General features: G+C 39.4%; 1 protein-coding gene and 1 long non-coding RNA gene across 6 annotated transcripts in view; one reads left to right on the top strand and one right to left on the bottom strand.

The window, feature by feature from the left end:
• CUNH4orf50 (chromosome unknown C4orf50 homolog) overlaps nt 1-23,618 on the bottom strand; it is an 86,705-nt gene that overhangs the window by 4,139 nt on the left and 58,948 nt on the right. Inside the window, exon 18 of one of the 5 annotated variants that reach the window (XM_027642637.1) lies at nt 23,110-23,137. The exons of the other annotated variants lie outside the window; for them this stretch is intronic. The gene's annotated coding sequence lies outside the window, so the exon portion shown is untranslated. Of the gene's footprint in view, nt 1-23,109; nt 23,138-23,618 lie in introns of those variants that run through there. 5 annotated transcript variants of the gene reach the window in all.
• LOC113946815 lies at nt 1,834-23,585 on the top strand. Its single transcript, XR_003527566.1, has 3 exons — nt 1,834-1,846; nt 7,307-7,312; nt 23,286-23,585. It is a non-coding gene; the product is annotated as an uncharacterized LOC113946815 (long non-coding RNA).

Below are 23,618 nucleotides of genomic sequence, written 5' to 3'. Positions count from 1 at the left end.
TAAAACATTGTTGTCAGTTGTCTGTTTACTGACTTGTTCAAATGCCAGAATGTCCCTAAAGTATCAGGTGCAAAAACTAGTGTGGCCAGAATAATGGAAATCTGATTCAAATTGCATTAATTCGATGATTTTATGGGTTTTTGTGCACTTTAGTGATCACGTCTTTTATTAATCACCAATTTAAATTTAAACTAAGTTCTCTAATTTTCCAAAATTTAGGATAAAGGATATGTGCCAAACATGCACTGCTAGACTAAGAAACATTTACAAATGTAAAAGTCAAAATTTGCATAATATTTCCTTCAATTTTCATTATTTTTTTCTTGAAATGTTAGCTGCCAATTATGTTTCCTTTCTTGTTTCATCAGACTCTTCACTTTCACATTTTTTTCATCTTCTTTGTCTGTCCTTGCTCCTTCCTGTGAGATATTATTCATCCCTCCTTTTATTCTCCACCTGAAGTCTTTATGAAACCTTGTGCTCCTTGCAGTCTTATTTCCCTGACATATTTATCCTCCAGCCTTTTCTTATTATTTTTCTTCATAACACTTATCTATCTAAGCAGTGTGGTAACATAAACCTAAACCACTAATGAATTGTTTTGTAATTACTCTGGTCAGAGAGGAAGACTGTGTTGTGAAATGCTTGAAGAAAATAAGAAAGGTCTTCGTGATGTCACTTTACAAAAGAAAAATATCAATAAAATATTTCCAGGACTTAAACACAAAGCTGCAGTTTCCAACCATGCAACTCAGTGATTCAAAACCAGCTGAGTCTTTATCAATAATGGACCTAAAAATTTCAACATGGGTATTTCTGATGCTCAGAAAGTTGTTGTCCTTTTCTTTGGAAGGGCTAAAGCACATGGTTGAGCAGTGATGCAGAGGCTGGCCTTGTGCTCCTTCACATCACAAGCAAAATCAATTTCAGTCACCAGTACAAAGAACTGCTAATGTAGAAGGTCATTAAATAAAACTGACTTGTCTGTGACATTGGAACCTTAAAGGAAACCTTGTACATAAAAGTGATGACTATGCACTGCTCTCTAAGCCAGGACCAAATCATTTCCAGCATAACAAAGATCAGTGATCCATATTCATGCACTCATTTGATGTTCTCCCATCTTTTACCACCCCTCTGAGCCACCAGCATTTATCTTTTCTAGCTGCTCCCAGTCCTTCACCTCTGTACTTGTTCATCCTGTGCTAAGTATCAGGAAACTGTAAGATCAGAGGAAGAATCTCAGATCAACCTACTCAGAGCAGAGTCAGTTTCAATGTTAGACCAGTTTGCTCAGAATTTACTTAGCCAAATCTTGAGAACCTTCTTGGAGAATGCACAGCCTCACTGAGCAGCCTCCCACTGCTCGGCTGTTCTCATGAGGTAAATACTTTTCCTATATCCAATCTGAACTTCTCTTGTTTCATCTTATGCCCACTGTGTCTCACCCTCTCACCGTGCCCCACTGTGAGGAGCCTGGCTCCATCTTCTCTGTTATTCTATGATTCTCAGTTGCCTCCTCACAGATTCAGAAAGGCTGCTGCAAGGTCCCCCCAAAGCTGACTCTTCTCCAGGGTGAACCAGCACAGATGCCTTGGCCTCTCCTCACAGGGCAAGAGCTCTACTCCCTCAAGTATCTAAACTACCACTTTTAACGAAGCTCAGCTTGTTCAGAGATAGATGATACAAGGAATACAAAGTTAAAAATAGTACTGACTGCTCTGCATAAGCTCATCCACCTCAGCTCGTTCTGGTGGAACAGAACTAGTGCTGACCACACACCTCCTCCTAAAGACAGCTGTCCTGTTTGAGTCCTCGACTCCAGTTAATTCCCTGGAGAGCAGGAGTCTGTGCCTACTGCTAGGATCCATGGTCTTCTCCCCTTGCAAAGCATAGGGTGGATGGAAGCCATCTTCCTTCCCTTAAGAACAGCAGTAAAAGCTTTTCAAAAATTTTCAGAGCGTACACCAAAGTTGGAAAGGAATGAGCCAATATGAGACTTTAAGACAAACAATACCGGGACTGGAAGGACAAAAACTAAGAGCTGCAGGATGGTACACACATTCCCAGAACTTCTATGGCATCTTCAGAGAGTGCCTATGCTCATTTTTAGAATCATTTAGATTGGAAAAGACTTCTCAAGTCATTGAGTCAAACTGGAATGAACGCACACACAGGACCATTTGAAAGAAGATATAAAATATGGTGATACCGCTGTAAAAACATATTTAAATAATGTCTGAAATCTGGGATGAGTTTAGGTGGTGAACCATCATGCGCTACCAACTGACCCAGTCTGACAGCAGAATAATATCAGTTGATGCCTACTGGAAACATTTCCTCAGTATGTAGCACAGCATTAAAGATCTGAAGTCACCAGTACACAGTGGCTGCTCAGCATCTCAGCTCTAATGTGCAGGGCTAGAAACACCATGGTTCCATTGGTTTCTATCACTAGAGGTATTTAAAATACAGAAATTAAAAATTTCAGGGATTAATAAAATTTCTTTATATCCAGCAAAGAAATACATATTTTTGCTATTGTGAACAAATATTTGAAGAAGATACTATAGAACACCAGTTGTTGCTGTAAAATACAAAGGAAGTACTCTGCTGTGTCTCTGCCCTTATCAAGGGTAACAGATTATAATTTTTTTAGTACCACTGAAGCACCACTGGTTTCTATCACTATTCTAGAGCTACAGTAGCACAAATGAGTGAAAATGCCAGGTATGAGGGCTTGTGCTGTTCTTTCATATTTTACAATGAAATTACAGGTATTTTACTTGGTCTAACCTATATAATCATGAGCATCCAGTCATTTTATCATTCTTATTAATTACAAAAATTCAATGTGTCTGTGGCACACACACACTTTAATAGAAAATTATCTACCATAAATTGTTTAATGTGTGCTTTAAAGTGCCTTATTTTAAAATATAAACATCTTAATTTAGAAAACTTTTTATTACCTGGGAATAGAAAAACTGGCAAAAAAGCAAGTGATTACAAGAAAGGAAATGTTGCAAAGCTGAATTGTGCCACAATACACATGGGATCCCTCTGCTGTTTGGTAAAGAAATGCTATATAACTGAGACCATACTGATCTTTGCAAAAACATTTGATTCCTGTGTTTAGGGAAAAAAAAGAAAATCAAATAGTATTCAATGTAGTCTTCTCATTCACAAATTGCCGCTTCTAAAATTCATTTCTATTTGATGGATTCACATTACAGCTCAAGAGGTGTGAATCTCATTAAACTCTGAATAAAGACCTATCGATCCCATTTGTAACCAAAGGCCAACAGAGCTTGCCTATAACTCAGAGGAAAAGAATTGCATCCAAGGGAAAAAAAAAACAACAACCAACTAACCAACCACAAGCACTGAAAGCCACAAATAAATTATATTCTCTTAGAATGTTAGAAAATGAAAGTATGTATTTTTACATTTTTGTCCTTCATACAGGTATTCAATACTAAACTGTGTTACATTTATAGATCTGTTTCAGCATCATTTCAACTGGCTTTGTGCCAGTTTCTTTCTTATGAAACTAATGGTGTAAATAATGGTGTAACTCCGGAAAAATTCATTCACGAATGAGAAATGAGGCTTGTCTTACTCAAACTCTGTACAAAATACATTATTTTCAGTAACAGTAGAATACAGTCAATGTACAACATACAAGCAGTGCTGCTATTTAATGTTACAAAGCTCTTCAGAAAAATGGCAGACACTCACAGAGACACTCTTTTTCACACTGCATAGAAAAGAACAACTTAGGAGTCTTAATTAGGATTGGGTAACCACAGTGAAGAGGAGTTGAAATGGGACTCTTATAAATGTGCATGGACAGTTGAACTCACTGCCATGCTGAATATCATTCTGGAAGTTAATTTTTTCTGGTAATGGCCTATCAATCTATATGCAATATATCTGCTTTCAAAAATGTCTTCTAGAACAATATCCTTGCAATCCTTTGCAGCTCTGAGATGCAAATGCTTACAGAAGAATCCCGATGTCTAACCTCCTGCTCATCAAATATCCCACAACTTTGCAGACAGGCAGCAGTAACATACACACTTATGAGATCAATTCCTAACCCAAAATCTTGAACAAGCAGCCAAAGCTAGCCAGCTTGCCAAGAGGCTTAGATGCTAATACGAGGCAGTTCAAGAATTTAAAACGACAAACTAGGAAACCTTGAAGACTGATCACAGATTGTTGGAACACACACACACACAAAAAGGAAAAACCAGCTGGACTTTTTTTTTTTTTTTTACGATAGAGTTCACCCAGTGCTAGTCCTAATTAAAGAGTGGCCCTATTCCAATTTAAAATAAGAAACAATTAAAACACCCTTGTATTCAAAGGATCTTCCAGAAGACTCCATTTACTTTGCCGATTCGATCTTCATGTAATGGCACTTCCTCTTTTATATACCCCAGAGCTTTTATTAGCCTTGAAAATCTAACAGCACTTATTAAATACAGGCTTTTTTTTTTTTTGTAGTAAATTATGCACATGAACTTAGTGTTATTTACATTGCTTCCATTAAGACAATCATAATGGATTTAAAGGCTAATGCAAATGAGTTATCGTCATAGTGTAGAGACAGTAACAGCATGACATGTCCAAATACAATGGCAGAGCGATACCTTCTATATACCAGGCACATTGATTTTGAGAAACATCTCAAAACAATAATGCAATGCAACTCAATGAAAAAGAAAATTCCAAAAGGGTTATCTGGTCAAGTCAAAAATGGAGACAATCCCCATCATGTGCATGTTTCGCTGAGGTGAGTTAAAGAAATTGCCATTATCAAAAAATTACCAACAGTAAGAGATGGTAAAAACGACCCACAACAAAAAGGCCTTTGGTTACTTCATATCTAGTGTCATTCACTTAGTGCTTTAGCACCATAGTGCATCCATTTACAATTGGGACATGCAGTGTTTCTTCCAGTGCTGAATATGCAACAGACAGGTTGAACCACAAGAGTCCCGCAGCTCCCCTCCTCCCCAAAAAAAAACTCCCAAGCAATAGAAGCACACTCGACTTTGTTATTTCCAAGTCCTTTCCCTTATAGTTCCTCAGAGAAGCACCCTTAACATAGAAATCTTCATTATTAGATTCTACTGGTACTGTGTAATATCTTTTTCACAGAGCAATTGTAGAGCACCACTGGAACAGACACATTTGCAATCAGTAACAGCCATGAATCTTGTAAAAACATGCTTCATGCCAAGGCGGTAAGTACAACCACGAAAATCCAAAAGACCTGCTGGGATTGAAGAGCACAACTTGTGAGCAGGACAAAACAAGGCCCCTGGAAGTAGAGGCCGTTTGAGCCCTTCAGTTTCTGGAGCATGCTGTCTCTTTACTAGATGGCCTTCCCAGGCAGTCCTATTCACATTTGCATGGATAACAGCAGTCCAGAAGACTGAGCGTTGTACTCATCTAGGGCACAGCAACCTTTGGGCCAGAGGGGCTTTGTCCTGGGGACAGCAGTGATGCCTACAAATGAAGACCTGCCCACTGTCCTTCAGGGATTTTAATGATCTGAAAAGCATTACAAATGTCCTACAGAAAACCATTCATTTAAATTATTTGACTGGGGGAGAGTCACAGGCATTTTTTTTTTTTTTAAATCAAGGTCCTTAAGGATGGCTCACTCGATCTGAGACAAAATTTTATGACTCACAGGAGACTGGAAAAATCAGCAGCAACGCTGCATATTTAGAGTTTAATGTTTAGTCATCAAAGACACTTTCAGAGTTATTGCCTCCTCCTTAGACACATCTTTTTTTAATTGCTACAACAGAGCTGCAGCAGTAACAAAGAAAAATCTTCCCCTAAAATGCACAGTCATACAAGTAACTGATCAGCAGGTTTGCCTTGCTGCTGTCAGCCTCAGAAAACTGGGCAAGTGAATTCACATTTCAGCAAAGCATTTTTTATCTCACTACCTCTCCAACCTTGCAGGAAAAAATGATGCATGCACATCCAATGCAGATAAAGCAGCATCCGACAAAGAGGATTTCTAGATGCTCTGCATCTCATAGCAAAAGTTTAGGAAGGCAGGAGGACACAAATATTTGAGCATTTCTGTTTTGCTTTGTTTTCCTTGCCTGATCTTTACAAAGTTCTGTTAAATGCCAGAATAACTGCTAGAGTAGGTCAGGTTTTATTTTTTTTAAAGTAGTAATCAAAGCAGTATCTTTACAAGTCTATGAGCAAATCATAGGCTTTCTGTTCCCAGATCAACCCACTGCAGATTTGTGTATCAGCCTGCACAGCCCTGTATGCAGAGACAGCGCATGGACAGCTGTGGTCGCAGGAGCACCAGGGTGATGGTACCTCTGAACACCCCACGGTGGAGCCAGGTAGACAGCTTGTCACCTGTAAATCCTCCAGACCAACAGTGAATCTTGCTCAGCCACAGCAACTGAAAGCCTGTAGAGCTTAAAAACTGCAACACATTGTTACTGCAACATATTTTAATGAGCCACCAACAGTTAAAACCTAAATGGTTTTACCACAAATCAAACTACCTGAAAATTATTTAACAAAAGAAAAAATTTGTTATTCCCATTGACATTTACAGAAGCAAAGCAAGTTTCCCTGCTCCAGCTTTACCCCTGTGATGGAGGATTCAGCATAAAGCATATGACCTACATAGCAGGAAGTCAAACTTTGTTATAATCCTGTCCCCCTGAGCACTGAAAAATTTGGAAATCAGACAAGATGAACGCAGTGGCCCAGATTCTCTCTGTCATTTGGGCAGTTTTGCATTGCATCATTAGTCTAGTTCACCCTTCAGGGGCCACAGTCATGACAGTGAGCCGCAAGGCCCATTGTATTATCATCCTCCAACTCTCTGGATAGGGAAAGCAAGAGGATGTTCACTTTCTAGGGATCCACAGCTGCTAAAACATCACTCTGTAGATGTAGATTATAAATACAAATTACAGCAACCTTTAGGCTGCTATAACTTAGATTGGTAATATCTGTATTGAATTTTAGTACATGCTTGGGACACGCATGTGCCCGGATAACTCTCCTGTCCACCCTGTTCGGACCAATATCTCTACTCGGATGCAGACCTCAGGGTCAATCATACAGCAAGCATGGGAAAAAGCACAGGGAACCAACATGTATTTCATCTGCTTTTCCAGTACTATCATATTAGCCACTATGTCAGTCAAGAGCCATCCTGGAATAACCGTGTCCTCCAATACCTTTAGGACAACGGGGATTTGTAGGCCACCTGACTCCAGGCAGACTAGCGCTATGTGAAGAGCTGCAGGTGACCCACATCCCAACTACAAAGATACTGGAATGGTGTAAATATTTCTGTGTCCTCTCCTGTGCCTCATTGAGCTTTGCACCCATGATATCTAAAGCAAAGAGATGCAGGACCTCCAGGATCAGGTGCTGACCTGTTACGGTTTCTCTGCGGGGTTACTGAAAGTGGGCAGAAACATTTTTAATGGCACATTTGACTTTGATGACACTGCAGAAATCACGCCTGATTTCCTGCCAGGTCCTCTTCCCTGTTCTTCAGCTGTACTCCTGACAGGCTGACAGAGAGTGGGAGTTAAAAAGAAGTTACTGCTCCAGGATTGTCTCAGAGATTGCAGAGCTCCTAAGCTGCTGGCTCCTCTACAGATCTCATTAGGCAGGATGCCAAGAAACTCAGAGCAGAGTATCCCTGCTCATAAACTCCAAGGCTGCCAACTCTCTGTTAGCCCACCAGGCAGAAAGAAAAGAAGCAAGAGTCTGGAAGCTCTGGAAATGTGCAACTCCTTGGCACCCAAAGCAGCCAGAGGATCCTGACAGGATTCCTCAAGCTGGGAACCCCAGAGCTTCTGATATCTCTAGTTCTAGATGTCATTAACTTTGGACTAGATGATCACTGTAGGCCCCTTCCAACTGAAAATATTCTATTTTCATTTCATGATTTAAAAAATATTCATTTTCATTTCAAATCAGAATAATATAAAGTTAAACAAACCTATCAAAATACTCTGCAAATTGGTATGATCTTTTTTCATGCTGCATGAATTGAATAATGAGCTGTTATGGCTGGTGTGGTCCCATTCCCTAATATATAGGTTGTACCATTAGTCAGCAGACTGAGCTTGCATCACATTGTCTTTTTACCCATCCTCTTTTTCCCAGGTATTCATGCTCTCCCAATTTAAATTTCAAAACCAAGCCCTCTAGGGAAGAATGTGTTTTGTGGGATTTTGTATCTTCATGTAAGCTAAATTGAACAGGATTTATTTTTCTGAAACTGCTGCTACCACAAAGCTCCATATGCAGGTCAGCAGGCTTATGTAACAGTGATGCATCTGGCTTTCTGTCCCAAATAACACAGAATATGCTGTGACTCCTATATAACCTTGTGCACTGCTCATCAAAGGCTCACATCCATCTTTTTTTTCCTGTTAAAGGAGACCCACTGAAATCTCAGTCTTCACTTTTCCAAAGACCTGTAATTGTTCTCCGCCTGGTCCTTACGGTCAGACACAATAGATCCTTTTCATTAGGCTTTTTATTAATTCACTAGTGCCCATTCATTCAAGTTAGGGGGGGTTTTTTCTTCTTTTTTTTTTTTTTTGGAAAGAAAATATTTTGAGGTAATTCATGTTAGTTGTATTTTACAAAAATGTTTTAATCTCAGTTGTTAACTGAGTTGTTCCCTCCAGCACATTTTCTTGCAGCTGCTTCTTGCTCTGCCTTTTCCTTAGACCTTGTCCATTTTGTCACACATCCACCAGTCACCACAGTGAAATGCTCATGGCCGTAGGCAGGGATCATATGTGTCCACAGGGCACAGCACGGAGAAGGCTACCCAGTCTTGGATTTTGTAAAAATCTTTTCTCTATTAAAACTAGGTCAAGGTATTTTGAAGGGAATGGTACACAAATCGACAGCAGGTGCCCAGCTCTCACACTGAAATGAAGTATGCACAGGTCCATGGCATGCACTTATACATACTTAAGAACACCAGATTTGACCTACTACAGCAGGCGCAATGATGTGTTTTATTCAGGTGTCAAATACATGTAGACATCTATGCAAATCCCAGTTCTAGATCAAGCACATAGCTCTAACTTGTAACTCTAGCCTCTACCTAGTGTGGAAATGAAATCACTGACTTTCTATAAATATGCAAATATGGTTAAATGCAAGGTGATGTACCAGGAACAAGGTGTGCAGCTCACACCTGCAGAATGGTAGACCATGTCTAGAACAGCAGCAAAGAAAGGTCAGAGGCTCTTCTAGCAGGCAAGTCAGCGTGTCCAACAAGCAGAAAACAGAAGGACTAAACAGGACCTGGCAGGTGAAGTAGCAGACTGATTGACAGACAAGCCTTTGACACCTCTCAGGGTACCAATGCTGAGTAGCATATGCAAAAGAGGATTTCCCTAGCATTACTCCCAAGTCTGAGACTTTTCAGAAGAAAAGTAGGTAGGCTGTACTGTAGGTAGACTGTAGGTATGGCTTTACATATTTTTTTGTGCATTTAATTCCATTTTTACTACTAAAAAAATTACTGACACTAGGCCAGGACGATAACTCAATACCAAGTTCATGAAAACCAGTGGTTTTATCCACAGAAGAGTAACTCCAAAACTTCCTAAACTCACATCTGTAATAACATTCAGAGCATGGCCTGTAAAGTTCATGCACAGAGCAGGCTCATCCCCTGAGCAATTTGATGCTCAGTTAATATATGCAGTGCTATACTAAGCCCAGTTAATCAAGACTATCTATTCTGAAAGCAGGAAAAAAACCCTCTGTATGTCTATCACACTCCATCAGCTTTCCCCACTCACTTTAAGCAATTAGTTTCAAAGACTTCCTGACTAAATTTACATAAAATGCATTCTTCCCTCATACACTTTGCTAAAGCATTAGACAATAATTTTATCAGGATTTCTTGGAGATCAACAGTGATAGAGAGGTATGAGAGATTGCCCTATGCCTCCAGCCCAGTCCCAGGAATTTTTGAGGGCAGCAATTTCCTGGATCACCTCATCACCTTCAATCGACTTACATGCATATGGAGCAAGAATGCTATCTACTGTCAGAGATCTTCTGTGTCTGTCTGCAGAAAATGGCTATGGATACAGATAGAACAGGTGGACAAGAAGAGAACAGCTATCAGTGCGCAGGTACTCTGCATTGGTGCGGCCTCACCTTGAATATTGTGTGCAGTTCTGGGCACTGCAATATAAGAAAGATATTAAGCTGTTAGACAGTGTCCAAAGGAAGCAACGAAGATGGTGAGGAGCCTTGAGGGAAAGCTGTGTGAGGAGCGGCTGAGGGCACTTGGTCTGTTCAGCCTGGAGAAGAGGAGATGGAAGGGAGACCTCATTGCAGTTACAACTTCCTTGTGAGGGGAAGAGGAGGGGCAGGCACTGATCTTTTCTTTCTGGTGACCAGTTATAGGACTCAAGGGAATGGCCTGAAGCTGTGTCAGGGGAGATTTAGGTTGGATATTAGGAAGAGGTTCTTCAGCCAGAGGGTGGTTGGGCACTGGAACAGGATCCCCAGGGAAGTGGTCACAGCACCAAGCTTGACAGAGTTCAAGAAGCGTTTGGATGATACTCTTGGGCACATGCTGTGACTCTTGGGGATTGTCCTGTGCAGGGCCAGAAACTGGACTCTGTGATCTTTGTGGGTCCCTTCCAACTCAGCATATTCTGTGATTCTGTGACATAAAGCTACAGTTGAAAGATCAACAAGACTCATAGGAAAACCTCTGGAAAAGAAACTTCAAATCATTTGCAAGGGGAGAAGCAGGTGAAATGATCTGTCTGGATAAGATTTGAAGTCCAAGCTTCTGATGGTCAAAATGTTTGGTTACTAGGGTTTTGGTTTTTAGTGAGGACTCCAGCTGGCATAAGTTCATGAGCTAGCTCAGTTCTAGACTAATGACTTAAGCAAGTGGTGATATATTTGTGGCTTTCAGTTAACGACTTGGTCTTGCAAAACCTCCTCACACAGATCTGTTCAAGAGTGTTGGAACGCGAACAGCATATTCAGAAGACTTATAAGATGAAGCCCAAAGTACGAGGACACAACAGTTGTGTTGGCAGCAAGCTACTGCAAACAGTTGCATAAGCTGAAGAGAAGCAAGAGCAATAGTTCCAAGCGTCTGCTTTTAGCATTATATTTACAGCTTCTCCCTGACTGTGCATATATTAAGCAGATTGCAAACTTGTAGTGAGTGGAGGGAACAATCTGGCTATTTATAAGGCAGTTAACCTTTAGGAATGACCTTTGTTTTAACATTAAACAGGTCTGCTTCACGTTCAGAGTACCAGCATTTTCATCATTTGGAAAAATCAGAAAATATCTCAAACCTGTGAAGATTGCCAGAAAGAAGATTTCATCCTCGCACTCTGAAAGATCTTGGCTGATATAGCCCGTATAAAGATGGAGTCAGTGCAACGAAGCACAGACAGTGGCAGAGAGAAGCAACTCCAGTGCACATGGCAGGCTGAGGAAGACTTTTCATTGTGGAATATTTCCATTGACTTTCTTCTAATCAAAACAAACATGCCACACCTATCTTTGTTCAGAAGCTACTTGCCAGCATCAGCTATCAGCTGGCCTCCTCAGCCATATAATTTATCTAGTATTAAGCTGGAACCAAAGAAACAGAAACAACAGTGGTTGGCATGACACCATTTTTCTGACCTAACTTCAGTGTTTTCTTGTTTCCAGGGCAACTCACAAAACCAATGTAAGAAAATCCCTGTCATGATTTAAAAAAAAAAAAATAATTATTTTTAGATTTGGTAAATCCATCCATTAAGAAAAGGAAATGAAATCAAATGAAATTGAGAGCTGCAGTAACACTGCCATAGAATAAACACAATATTGTCATTGACTACATCTGTGGAAACAATTAATGGAAAGAACAAGACACTGCTGTTTACAGAGGTCCAGGGCCGATTTACTCAGGTTATTTCTATCTTAGTAAGTGATTTCATAAAAACATTTCAAAGATACTGTGATACCATATCCTTATTATGTCTACTTTAACTTGATTGGCTGATTTTAAATTGATTTTCTGATAGAGGACCATAGAAGCCAGAACCTGCCTTCCATTCGCCTTCAAAGACACAAAAACAGTGAATCAAACTTTGGTTTGCTCCAGGGTTATGATGGTCCCACATTGCATACTAATATCATGAATTATTCAAAATCACAGCAGGTAACAACAAACATTCTGTTAGGTGTAACGATACAACTTAAACATGAAAAAACATACAAGAAGTATAATTAACTACTGGAAAAGCAGAGTTCAACTAAATAGCAATTCCACTGTTGCTTATGCACTTCATTGGTGGAGGGTTCATGCCACTAACTTCAGCAGTGAACTAGTGAACTAGCAGCTAGAACTGCTCTAGCCCCAGAAGACACAAAGCTTCAAAAGTTTCCTCTTGCTACATGGGAATTAAAACCAGGAGGTTTGCAAGACGACCCACTACAACCATTCCCACTTCAGCAAACAGAACAGAAAAGTCTCCACCTGCTTTAAGTTTCCTTGTTCTCACTGGGAATATTTGGAGAGTAATTTGAGGCAGGCCATACTCCTCTCCCTCCAGCACATTTGTCCAGTAAAATCTTGCCCCAGCTGACTAGGATTCACTACATTATACACTTTTAGCATCAGTAATTTCAGCCCCATTTTCTGAATGTGAAAAATGAGGGCTGAAGTTTAAGAAACATGACCTCTGCCATTCCACAAAGTACAAGGGATATTTCGTGGGACTAATTAGTACCTCTTCTACACTGCTGTCTGACTCAGTGTAATGTAAGGTAAGTTGTAATGATGTATCTAGAAAAAAAATTCAAATCCACTTCAGAACATAGAAGTGAGGCTTAATATTTTCATGCTCTGAATTGTTCACACGGCAATTGTACAAAGTGAGATTTTTCAGAAAAGAATGCAAAGGGAAAAATCACACATTTCCAGAAAACTAGTGAAGATCAGTCATTCAGCAAAGTACAGATCCCCTGCAACCTCTATCTAATAAACTGTACAAAACAATATCATTTAGGCCACTTAGGAAGAAGTCATGACACATGTCCTCAGAAGTGTTTCACTGCTTATGAGGAGAAAATTCAAACTAAAAAAGAGGAAAAATTAAAATATAAATAGCTGCTGCAGTGCTCTTTAACCGTTACAGATGACCTTATCTTTTGACTGAAGGCCTCATGTTGGAGATAATGCATCTAACATATTACCAGCTATACATCATTCATTTTCAATTTGCATTTCGTATCTCCCCAGGTAATCATTATTTAGCGATACAGAAAAGACAATTCAAATCTTCCTTACACCCAGAAGTCATTTTATTCTAAGTGATGTGCATTAGGGGATGCTGACAAGCTCACAGGCCAAACTAGACCTTCACTAATGGTATGAACGCATTTTTAAATAAAATGGTTCGTTCACCCTTTATTCCTTTCCACCTTTCCTCACTCCATTACAAATAGAATTTTGAAGATTCAGCAGCAGCCCTGGGATGAACCAGTCCAACTGGTGTGCTCCTCTGATGGAAAGCAGCTCCACAGACCACAGCTTCTTCCATGTCTCACATCTATGCACAGGCAGTGAAAAGGAAGAGAATGACTGGGCTTTCTCTCCACTCAACCCCCAAGCCAGCATTTAACTTGCAGGATCAGACATCAGGTTCAAAGGTCAGTTGTCTAAGCCACTTTTAGCCAAAAAGCTAGAAGGAGATTGTCACAGCCCTATATGCAGACATTTTGTATCCCATACCTTTGCTTGAACATACCAAGCTGTTGGGACTATGTGGCTGATTGTCCTGCAAATTCCATAGACGAGCCTGAGAAAGGGCACCAACCCCATAAGGAATGACGCCAGGCAACTCACTTCACTAACATTCCTCATGGAGGCATTACACATTCTGTCTTCACTTCAAAATATGTAAACCACCGTCTTTTGTGGAAGCTTCCTCCATCATTGCCCAAAGGATATAAGCACAGAGTTGGACATTCAGTTTTTTGTGCCCAGCTGTCTTGGGAATATGGGCCATTCCTATCCATTTATCCTTGAAGCCCAGACCTTAAAATGTGCTCAGCAATGCTTTGTTCCTGGCTACATTTTCATAAGACTAATAAACACAAAAACCTCCCTCATCTCTGACAGGAAGAAGAACAATGAGGATACTTGTCTGATCCTGCAAATCCTTGGTTACACAAGCAACAAGCAACATGGATAAGAGCTTTTCAGGAGCAGAATCTATTTTATCAGCAGAGATTGACGCACTATACACTGTATGAGTGTACACTGGTGTGTATGCCAGTGGGAACCACTGGGAGAATTTTTATTTCAATGAGTCTAATGTTATTTAGTCTGCTAAAGTAATGAACATCTTGGGAAGTGCTCTTCCTCTCTCCCACCTTTGACAACACTGAAGATTCTGAATTGAAACAAATAATAATGTGAGCAAATTACAAATACCCAACCATTCCCTGTGTCCCACCAACAAGGGAGGAACACCTTTTCTTTCAAGTTCTCTTCTATCTAATTACATCACGAAATTAGAACAGAATATTCCAGTTTGCTAAATTGCTTCTGTCAAGGATTCAAACCACCAACTGCTATCTCATGAGCTGTCCTTCAGCTGTGTGAAACAACACAACAACCAGCTAAAGCAATAGCCATCTCTAGTCTGTGACCTGGAGGAGGGAGTGGGTACAAGTTTGTGTCTGAAGTTGCACGCTACATCTTCTACCCCCTTCCCCTTTCTCCAGAGGAGAGCTCATTTCACAGCCAAACTTTTTAGTTGGTTCTTGAGCACAAACAAAACCACCTTTGTGCTGGGAAGGAGGCAAGGAAAGCAATATGAGTGGAATTGCTGATGCAAAATCTTTCTTTCCCTTTTTCCCCCTGCAGAAAGCTGCCAGGACAGCAGCAGCCCCTTGGCGGGAGCAGGCTGACAGTCTCGACAAAGCAAGTCACAAAACTGATCTGGCTTTTCAGGGCCAGACAAAAAGGAAAAGATTCAGGACCCTTCTAAAGCAATAAGAGGTTTCCTTTGTAGGACTGAAGGCTGAATGAAGGCTCACAGGAGACTACAACTTTAACTCTTTATTTATTTCACCGATTTAGACTCAAGTGGTATTTCACAGGCTTGGCCAGCAACTTCAATTGGTAGCACAGATGAGCTGTGGCTACAGAAGTATTTTGAGGTTTGGCTTCCAATGGAAATGGAGTTTTCATTGTTACTCCATGATGCCTACACTCACTACTGCCTGTGTTTTACCTCCATTCCTTCATTACTTTTGAACACAGTGGCCATATTTAACTAAAACCAACTTAGAGGAAAAGCCTCAAACTTCCAAAAAGAATTTCCTACACGAAGGAAGTGCTTTCTAAAAACTCAGAGGCCTGATAAAAGGAAACAACTCCCACAGCAAGCTTCCTCTCTATAAAAAACCTGACCCAAGTTAGGATTTTTTCCCTTGTAGAGTTCATGTGGGTCCTCTACTGCAAAGCTTCAGCTGGGTCTCAAACCCCTGGAATAACTATCAGAAATATTCAACTCACAGGCAAATCTGATTCAGAACTTTTTTGCTTCTTCTCACTTGCAGCTTCTCATTCCTTTATCATCAAGACAGATCCCCATGACAGACCAGCATTAGCATTCAATTATGCCTGGTACCACTCTGTAATCTGATCATTTCTACTGTAAAACAAAGTGCCTATCCCCACTAGCACTGGGCTGTGTGCTTCAACAAGTGCATTCAACAACATGGACTTACTCCAGCTTCACAGAAAACACCTTTTCTTGGTTTTCAAATTATCCAAATAATGTATGCATCCCAGAGAGTAGGTTTGCACACAGGACCCATACCAGAGTGATGGAAGACTGCAACAAATGAACATCATATGTGCCACAATGCATGGGTTTTCCCAGTGAATTGCATGTCTCTAATTACTAACCTGTTCCACAGGAAATCGGCTTCGAGTGCCAGCCTTTCTCATACACCCCAATTCAAGGGCCTAATCCACACAGGACTAAGTGTTCATTCAGTGAATTTAGGCGTTACATTAGGGGTGCTGGTTGCAAGCACCCCTCAATTATTTTATTTATCTAGATAGCCAGATCCTTCATTGTCTTTTCATTGGTAATGCAAGGTTACTATAGCAACATTTGTGACCTGCATGATCAAGATAGCAGAGAAGAGATGATGGCTGGATTAATGTATTTAAAGCCTTGAACAGGAAACTTTAAAGATTAAAGATTAATACTCTATGAAATTCATATGTACTTTACTCATGTTGTTATATTTATCCCACTTCCTCTCAGTTTTCAAATACATTTATCTCTAAATGCTAAACTAGAGTGTGTGGTACAATATATTAAGACAACACTATTTAAACTTGGTGTTTATTTCTGTTCTCAGTTTAGTACACAATTAAACTACTATGTAAAGTCCAAAAACTAATGTGCATTTTACACTATGGTTGACCAATTTATTAGCATCCTGTAGAAGCTAAAGTTCTTAACCAGATTTGCAGATAATTTAGATTTCCACAATATTTAAAATAAACAAGTTCAGAACAAGTTAGCCAGCTTATGCAATATTAAGCACAGAGACCTCTTCAATTTGCTTTTTATTTTCCTGTGCTTAACAGTTTCTTTTTAAGAGTCACAAGCTACCATTCAACTAGAGACTTGCTTGCCAACAGTCTACCACAAGTTCATAACAGATCAACATAAATGTAAGTGTTTCCTTGACTGCTCTTCAGCTGACAAGAGAAGATATTACTCCTGAATCCAAGGCTGGATGAAAGTTGCTCGCACAACCAGGATGGCGACACGAAGGAGTTGGATGTGGAGGGAGGTACTGGGGAACTGAGGTAATTTTTTTTTCTTTTGCTGGATGATTATTGAAATACAGGCTCATCCACTGCAACAATGTCAGGCAGCAAGCATAGTTGTAGCCTGTGCTTCCTCCTCTACTACTGCATGAAGTGCCTGAGTGTGCACACATGATCATATATCAGAAAGGCATGGGTAGTTCTATCCAGCTTTTAACTGGTTCAGGTCCAGAACAGGGAAGAAATTCTCATTCTAAGTAATCAAGGAAAAGAGACAAAACATTGGGCCTTCAAGTGAGATTTAGGTAGCATATAAGTCATATGGTGACCCTCCACACCGACACAAAATATTGCTGCCATGAGACAGTAAATAAATGTTCATTGTTCTCTCTCAGGCAAGTTCCTTCTTTATTTTTATATATGTCATGCTAATATAATTCTTCTTGGAGCCAACTTCTTCTCCCAAAGGCAGCAGGATTACTTTTCTATTTTCAGGAAGGAGGGGAATTGAGCTTCAAAACAGAGTGCCTCAAAGCCAAACACTGTATAAAAACCCCAATAGTATCAGTGGAAGAACTGTTGGGGATGAACTAAATCCACTGTAAGAGTATTCTATCACTGCAGTCTTGACACAAAATGCAGAGGCTGTTTTGTCCTTGGAGTCTTATAAAGCAGACAGCTTAAGGGATTCTTGGACTGAACAGCACTATCATATGGTCAGTTGGGGTTGTTACTTTTTATTTTATTTTGTTGTTGCTCTGCTGTTTTTTTATCTTTGATTTCTTAGTGTTGGTGATTTAGCTAAAAAAGAGCTTCTGCATTTGGCCTTTTCTTTCTCATTGTTCCTACTGCAATCTGTGGACAGTATAGGAAGGATAGGCCCCACAAGTCCAGTGAAAAAATTTTATTATATTAGTCCACAGCCATTTTCCAACAAAAACACGTCAAAGATACCCAGTTGTGAGAGTGTGGAGGGAAGAAGCTGATTAAATTGAGTCCATCCACCTGCTTCACTAGAATTGATAGAGTTCTACTTAATTCCAATCAACTTGCATAATTGACAGCAACCCACAAATTATTGCACCATATGTCTAACTTCCCATTTTTAACTTTTAGACTTATTTCCCTTTGATATTTTAAGGCTTTTGGCTAAGATTTTTAAAACTCACCTTCCCTAGCCTCCCAGCTATAATTAAATGGCCTGCTTTTTTAAAAGTGCTGAGTATGTCACACCATCACAGAGGCCTGAATGGTACTTAGTGTTTCTTGGTTGCAGTCTCACACATCACAAGTTAATCTTCAGAAAGTCTTAGACTGCATTTCTTGCGACACTCATATCAACCACCAAGGAAAAATGTTCCTGTGCTCCCAGCATAACAGAAAGATGAGAAGAGGTTTTTTTGTCCCATCATCATTGCACTCCCTTGTGCCTTTGAAAATGAACATTACACCTCTCCAGCTAATATGATCATACATCAGTTCTTCTCACCTCTTTGCACCCTCCCGTGTTCTAAGCCTTTTATTTTAATTGACTTAAGAAAAAGACAGCACACTAGCTAGCAATTAAAATCTATCAACATCATTTCTGCAACCTTCCTTCAAATCCTAGCCCCTCTCTCCCGTCTTTCAGAAAAGGGTCAAATAATCTCTGAAAACAAGGCAAAGAAAAGGAAAACTATACATAGATGTATTAAAGGGATGTCTAAAACTTCTGTAATTTATTTTTGTGTTGAAAGTTTCACTGACTTTTGTTGATAAACCTAGACTAAAATATCTTATCTAAAATATCTGTCTAAAAAGATGTCTAGTTAAAGCCCCTAGTAGTGCAAAGACTGGATTTTTTTTCCATTCTACCAGGATTTGCATCAACAATTAGCAATGCTGACACCATCTGCATTTTACTTTGTAGGTCACAAGAGTGAATTTGTAGGTCACTCTTTAGTCTAACCTGGGATCTAAAGCACAAGAAAATTGGGTTCAGCTCCTTTCTCCTCCCCAGGCTTCTTGGGAAATATTGGGGAAGTCACTTGGTCTCTCCGTCTCCTTGTAAAAACAATGATATAACAAATACTCCAATGTTTAAATGCCCGCCTAACCCCTCAGTTTATCTCTAATGTTAGTGAAGTGTCTTTTGATATTGAAGTTCATGAAATTTCATTTTATACTTAAACGTACACTTAAGCAGTTTTTCTGTGTATTCCCATCTCTATGGTGACACTAAAAGTACTTGAAGCTATATAATAATGCATATTTTAAGCTCATGAACTAAGTCAGTATTTTCTTTCTTAAATCCCAGGCAATCATGTTCTGCCTTTGTTAAAGAATCCATGTGGTACTTGTCTGTGTGTGCCCAAATTGAAGCCATTAATCTCTCCTGTTTGTCACTTCCAGATTAAAGTGATTTTGCTACCAGAGAGACAGTGTAGTGTGCTCCTGATGCTGAAACAAAGCTCTCTCTCAGGAGCCACTACTTATGTACAAAGGACAAAACTTGAATGTTTTATGAAGAGCATCACAAGGAAATTGTGTATTCATTCGAGCTTTGATCCTGCCTTACTGAACTGTATTTTACTATTGACTTTAACAGGAGCTATTTTATTGCTACTAAAAGCAGACAAGTAAGTAATATACCATTAACAGCAAGTTAACTTTTTGGTTCCAAGTTACAACAGCTTTTTCAAGATTGTATGATCATGAGAACAAAGACCATATGTTTGCAACTGTCTGAAAAGTATCTGATTACAAAATTTTTTTGGTTTTTTTTTTTAGCAAATACCTGCTTTTAAAGTCATATCCTATTTTGGTGAAACATATTTAGGAGAAAGGAAATATACATTCTTTAGACAATCTTAAAATCTTTTGGTAGAGAGCACTGAATACACCTTTGTTGTCATAGAGCCTCATGTCCTGAGGTGTTAGAAGTTATCTTTAGTGATTTACAAAAACAGCTAAAACACAGTTAAAATGTAAAAATCTGATCTGATGGACTGAAAGCCATCACCAGCTGGAGAGCATTTTTCAGTTTAGATTCACTTGGAACAAATTAATTTTGCCTACTGCACTGTTTTATCTATAGTGAAACAAAGAGATGAACTGGAGATGAATTTCAAAAGTGCAAACTAAACACTCAGGCCAACAAATTCAATCAGAGTGCAATTTAGGGATTTACACCAATTAGACAACTGTGTCTGTAAATTTGTAAATTTAGCACTGCAGACATTACTTCTCATATTACTCCTTCAGGAAATCAGTGAGGCCTAATATAGGAAGAAGGGAATCACTAGCATATTGTGCCCTCTATAAATGGTGCTACATAAATTAATATACAACTTAAGGAGAAAAATTCACCAAAGAAAGTTACATTTCCATCTAAAAATATCACATCTACTATGGTTTAAAGCAAAAGCTACCTTGTACAGTTAATGTAAATATATATTTATTAGCTAAAGCTTGAATAAAATTTTTTCCATCTCTTGCTGAGTGTAAAGCTCAAGAGAAGTGTTACTTCATTACTTATGTCCTTCTCTTATTGCACACTCTGCAACTTACCCTAGATGAGCTCTAAACAAAAGGGGAAAAGAGGATCAAAAGCATGACTTTGAGTGTCCAACTGGTAACACAGCACATAGAACCCTAGTTCTTCACCTCTGGAAAATCCCTCCACAACACTTCTTAATACTGGATCAATTTATCCCCATTATAATGTGAGTCAAACACTTCTTATAAAAACCATGAAATAAAAAAGTATTGTCTACCAGCACTCACGGAATTTTTGACTTTACCCAAGACGACTAGTTTCCTTCATCATTAGCTGTCTATTCTATTCATTAAGTCTTGTATGATATTTGCCAAGACAGTTTTCCATTTTATCTGACATAGTTCAAATGATATCTATGTTAAAAAGGGGCCTTAAACTATATTAAAGATTTTTTTAAAAATATTAAATCTTCATCTGTTGAATATAATCAAATATAATCAGAGACTAAAGATTTTGTGTGAAAAATTTCAACTTAAGCTTTATAAGTGTTATTTAAAAATAAACCAGCAAACCTGCAGAATCTGCTGTATGGCAATAAACACACAAGAATCCCTGCTTTGTCATTTAGATGAGTAAAATTATTTTGCCTTGACTAGCTCACAGCATAAACAAGGAAGACATCCCTTTCTTATTAGTCTGAATCAAGACTATTTTCTTTTATTTTTTTCACATTTGTCATCAAGACTAATGCCTCCTGAAATTGCATGAAATCAATGGTTTCCCCTTTTGATTTCAAAGGTAAAAACAAAAAAAATCAAAAATTAAACAAGATTCTGTTTCAAATGAGTAAATTTGTGCTGTGTTTGTAATCCAGCAGGCTGACTGATTGTATTTTTGTGGTAATATAGAGCACAGCCTGTGCCCTTCCCATGACATATACTGGGCAGGGACACTTCATGTGGGAGGCATGTCCTGGAGTAATAAATCAGAGGATCTCCTTTCTGGAGACAGAGCAATAGCAAAAAGGGAACATTACCAAGCACGTTCATGCCTGAACATTTGTCATTCTGATCCAGGTAACAAATCCACCTTCAGATCTAAGTACCTATGTTACAATATCATATATAGTATTTTAAGATACAGGGACCTGCCACAGCTCCCTGATGAAGGCTTAGATTGTTGGCATGTCAAAAGCACTACAAAGCATTTCAAAAACTGAACCAGTAAAAACATTAAACAACTATCATTACTTACTGATGTCAGCCTGTGCATACAGGCACAGGTAACAGCAGGCATTTATTATTTCCATTTGTGTTCTAGGATGTGTCTAACACAAAACTGCCCAGGTTAGGGGGAAATCTCTGCATAGCCAGTGCTGTGTAATGGTTCTTCCACACAAACCCAAAGTCAAACTCAGATGTCACACCAAGCATTCTTAGTAAGGAAATCTGGTCTTCTCACTCTTTTTCTTCATTCACTACAGGAACCTGACTTTTAAAGACACTTGAATTAGCATAGAAAGACCTGACTAAAATCTCTTATTCACAGGCCAGCATTTTTCTCACCTCTTACTTTCTTCAGAAAGAGAAATCATAACTTTCTTAACCAAGCTTCCAAACTTTGAACTCCATGTATTTCTAACCCATAAGTCTTTACGTATCAGTTTTATTGAATTCTCAAAGCAAAATTTGCCATATCTGAGTGCTCTTCCATTTTGCCCTTACTAACAATTTTTTCATGTAACAGTGAATAAAATCAGGTCCTAATCAGGTGATCTGAGGTCGCTCTTTATCTTCCCATTACGGTAATCTCCTTATCAATCTGTATGAAATCCAAATATCTCAGTGTTAACCAGGGCAGGAGGTTCAATTCTTAAAACTGAAACCAAACTCCATTGGCTCTCACTTTCCTTAAGAAAACCAACTCCAACCCCATCTGCTGTTGCTTGGAACTTGCCTTTAATGAGGCACTGACACTGCGTTCACTCAGACACATGATATCTAGTCAGGAATCACTAACAGATGCTTGAGTTAAAAAAAAAAAGTAGCACTAAAGTACTTTGTGCATTTCTGCTGAATAACCTTAATATACTACTGACCCTTGAGAGGTCCTTTGGCGTAAAAGTGTGTCCTTATTAGAATATATCTGTATTTAAATTAAACATGCTTTTGCAAAAAAGACAATAACATGGACTTGGAGAGAGATGATCTGGGGATAAACATTGGTATTAACTTTCCCATGAAGAACACAAGTGCTACCTTACAAGAGATGGCAACAGGCCAGTGCTTTTTAGAGCAAGATTGAGCTTCAAATTGCGTGGCTTCCCTCCCAGAACTGCATTGGACACTTGTCTTCTCAGAAAGCAAACCAGGAACACCAGCAGGCTGAACACTGATTTGAAACCGACACAGAGAGATTGAATTTTCTAAGAGAGTTTGGAAAGAGATGAAATATTAAAGGCAAAATAAGTGAGTAGTCTTTTCAGCAATACTACTCACTACGCAACATTTTCTGATACAATACTACACCAAGCTAATAAATGAATACTGGATTCTTTGCCCTGAAAGGAGTTTTATTTAATTGCAGCAGCAAAGACTGCAGTACTTTGTATGCTATGTAGTATGTATATGTAATTTCTTTCCATCTTAGGCCCTGTGCTCTTCAACATCTTCATAAACAACTTGGATGCAGGACTGGAAGGGATACTAAGCAAGTTTGCAGACGACACAAAACTGGGAGGAGCTGTTGACTCCCTGGAAGGTAGGGGCCCCCTGCAGAGAGACTTCGACAGAGTAGAAAACTGGCAATCACCAACCCTAGGATGTTCAACAAGGGAAAGTCTTGGATTCTGCACCTGCGATGGGACAACCCTGGATGTACTTACAGAATGGGAATGAGATGCTGGAAAGCAGTGCCAAGAAAGGAACTGGTCAATGGCAAGTCGAACATAAGTTAGCAGTGCCCTGGCAGCCAGGAGGGCCAACCATGTCCTGGGGGGGATCAGGCAAAGCATCACCAGCCAGTCGAGGGAGGGGATTGTCCCACTCTGCTCTGCACTGATGCAGCCTCACCTTGAATTTGTGGCAGCTTTGGGTGCCACACTATAAGAAAGATATGAAGTCATTATAGAGTGTGCAAAGGAGAGCTATAAAGATGGTGAAGGGCCTTGAGGGGAAGCCATATGAGGAGCAGCTGAGGTCACTTGGTCTGTTCAGCCTGGAGAAGAGAAGACTGAGGGGAGACCTCACTGCA

This window comes from Corapipo altera, unplaced genomic scaffold (genome assembly GCF_003945725.1).
Source record: "Corapipo altera isolate COAL_440 unplaced genomic scaffold, ASM394572v1 22, whole genome shotgun sequence".
Taxonomy (NCBI): domain Eukaryota; kingdom Metazoa; phylum Chordata; class Aves; order Passeriformes; family Pipridae; genus Corapipo; species Corapipo altera.
The sequence above is the reverse complement of the archived record's forward strand: the minus strand, read 5'-3'. Positions and strand labels throughout refer to the sequence as shown.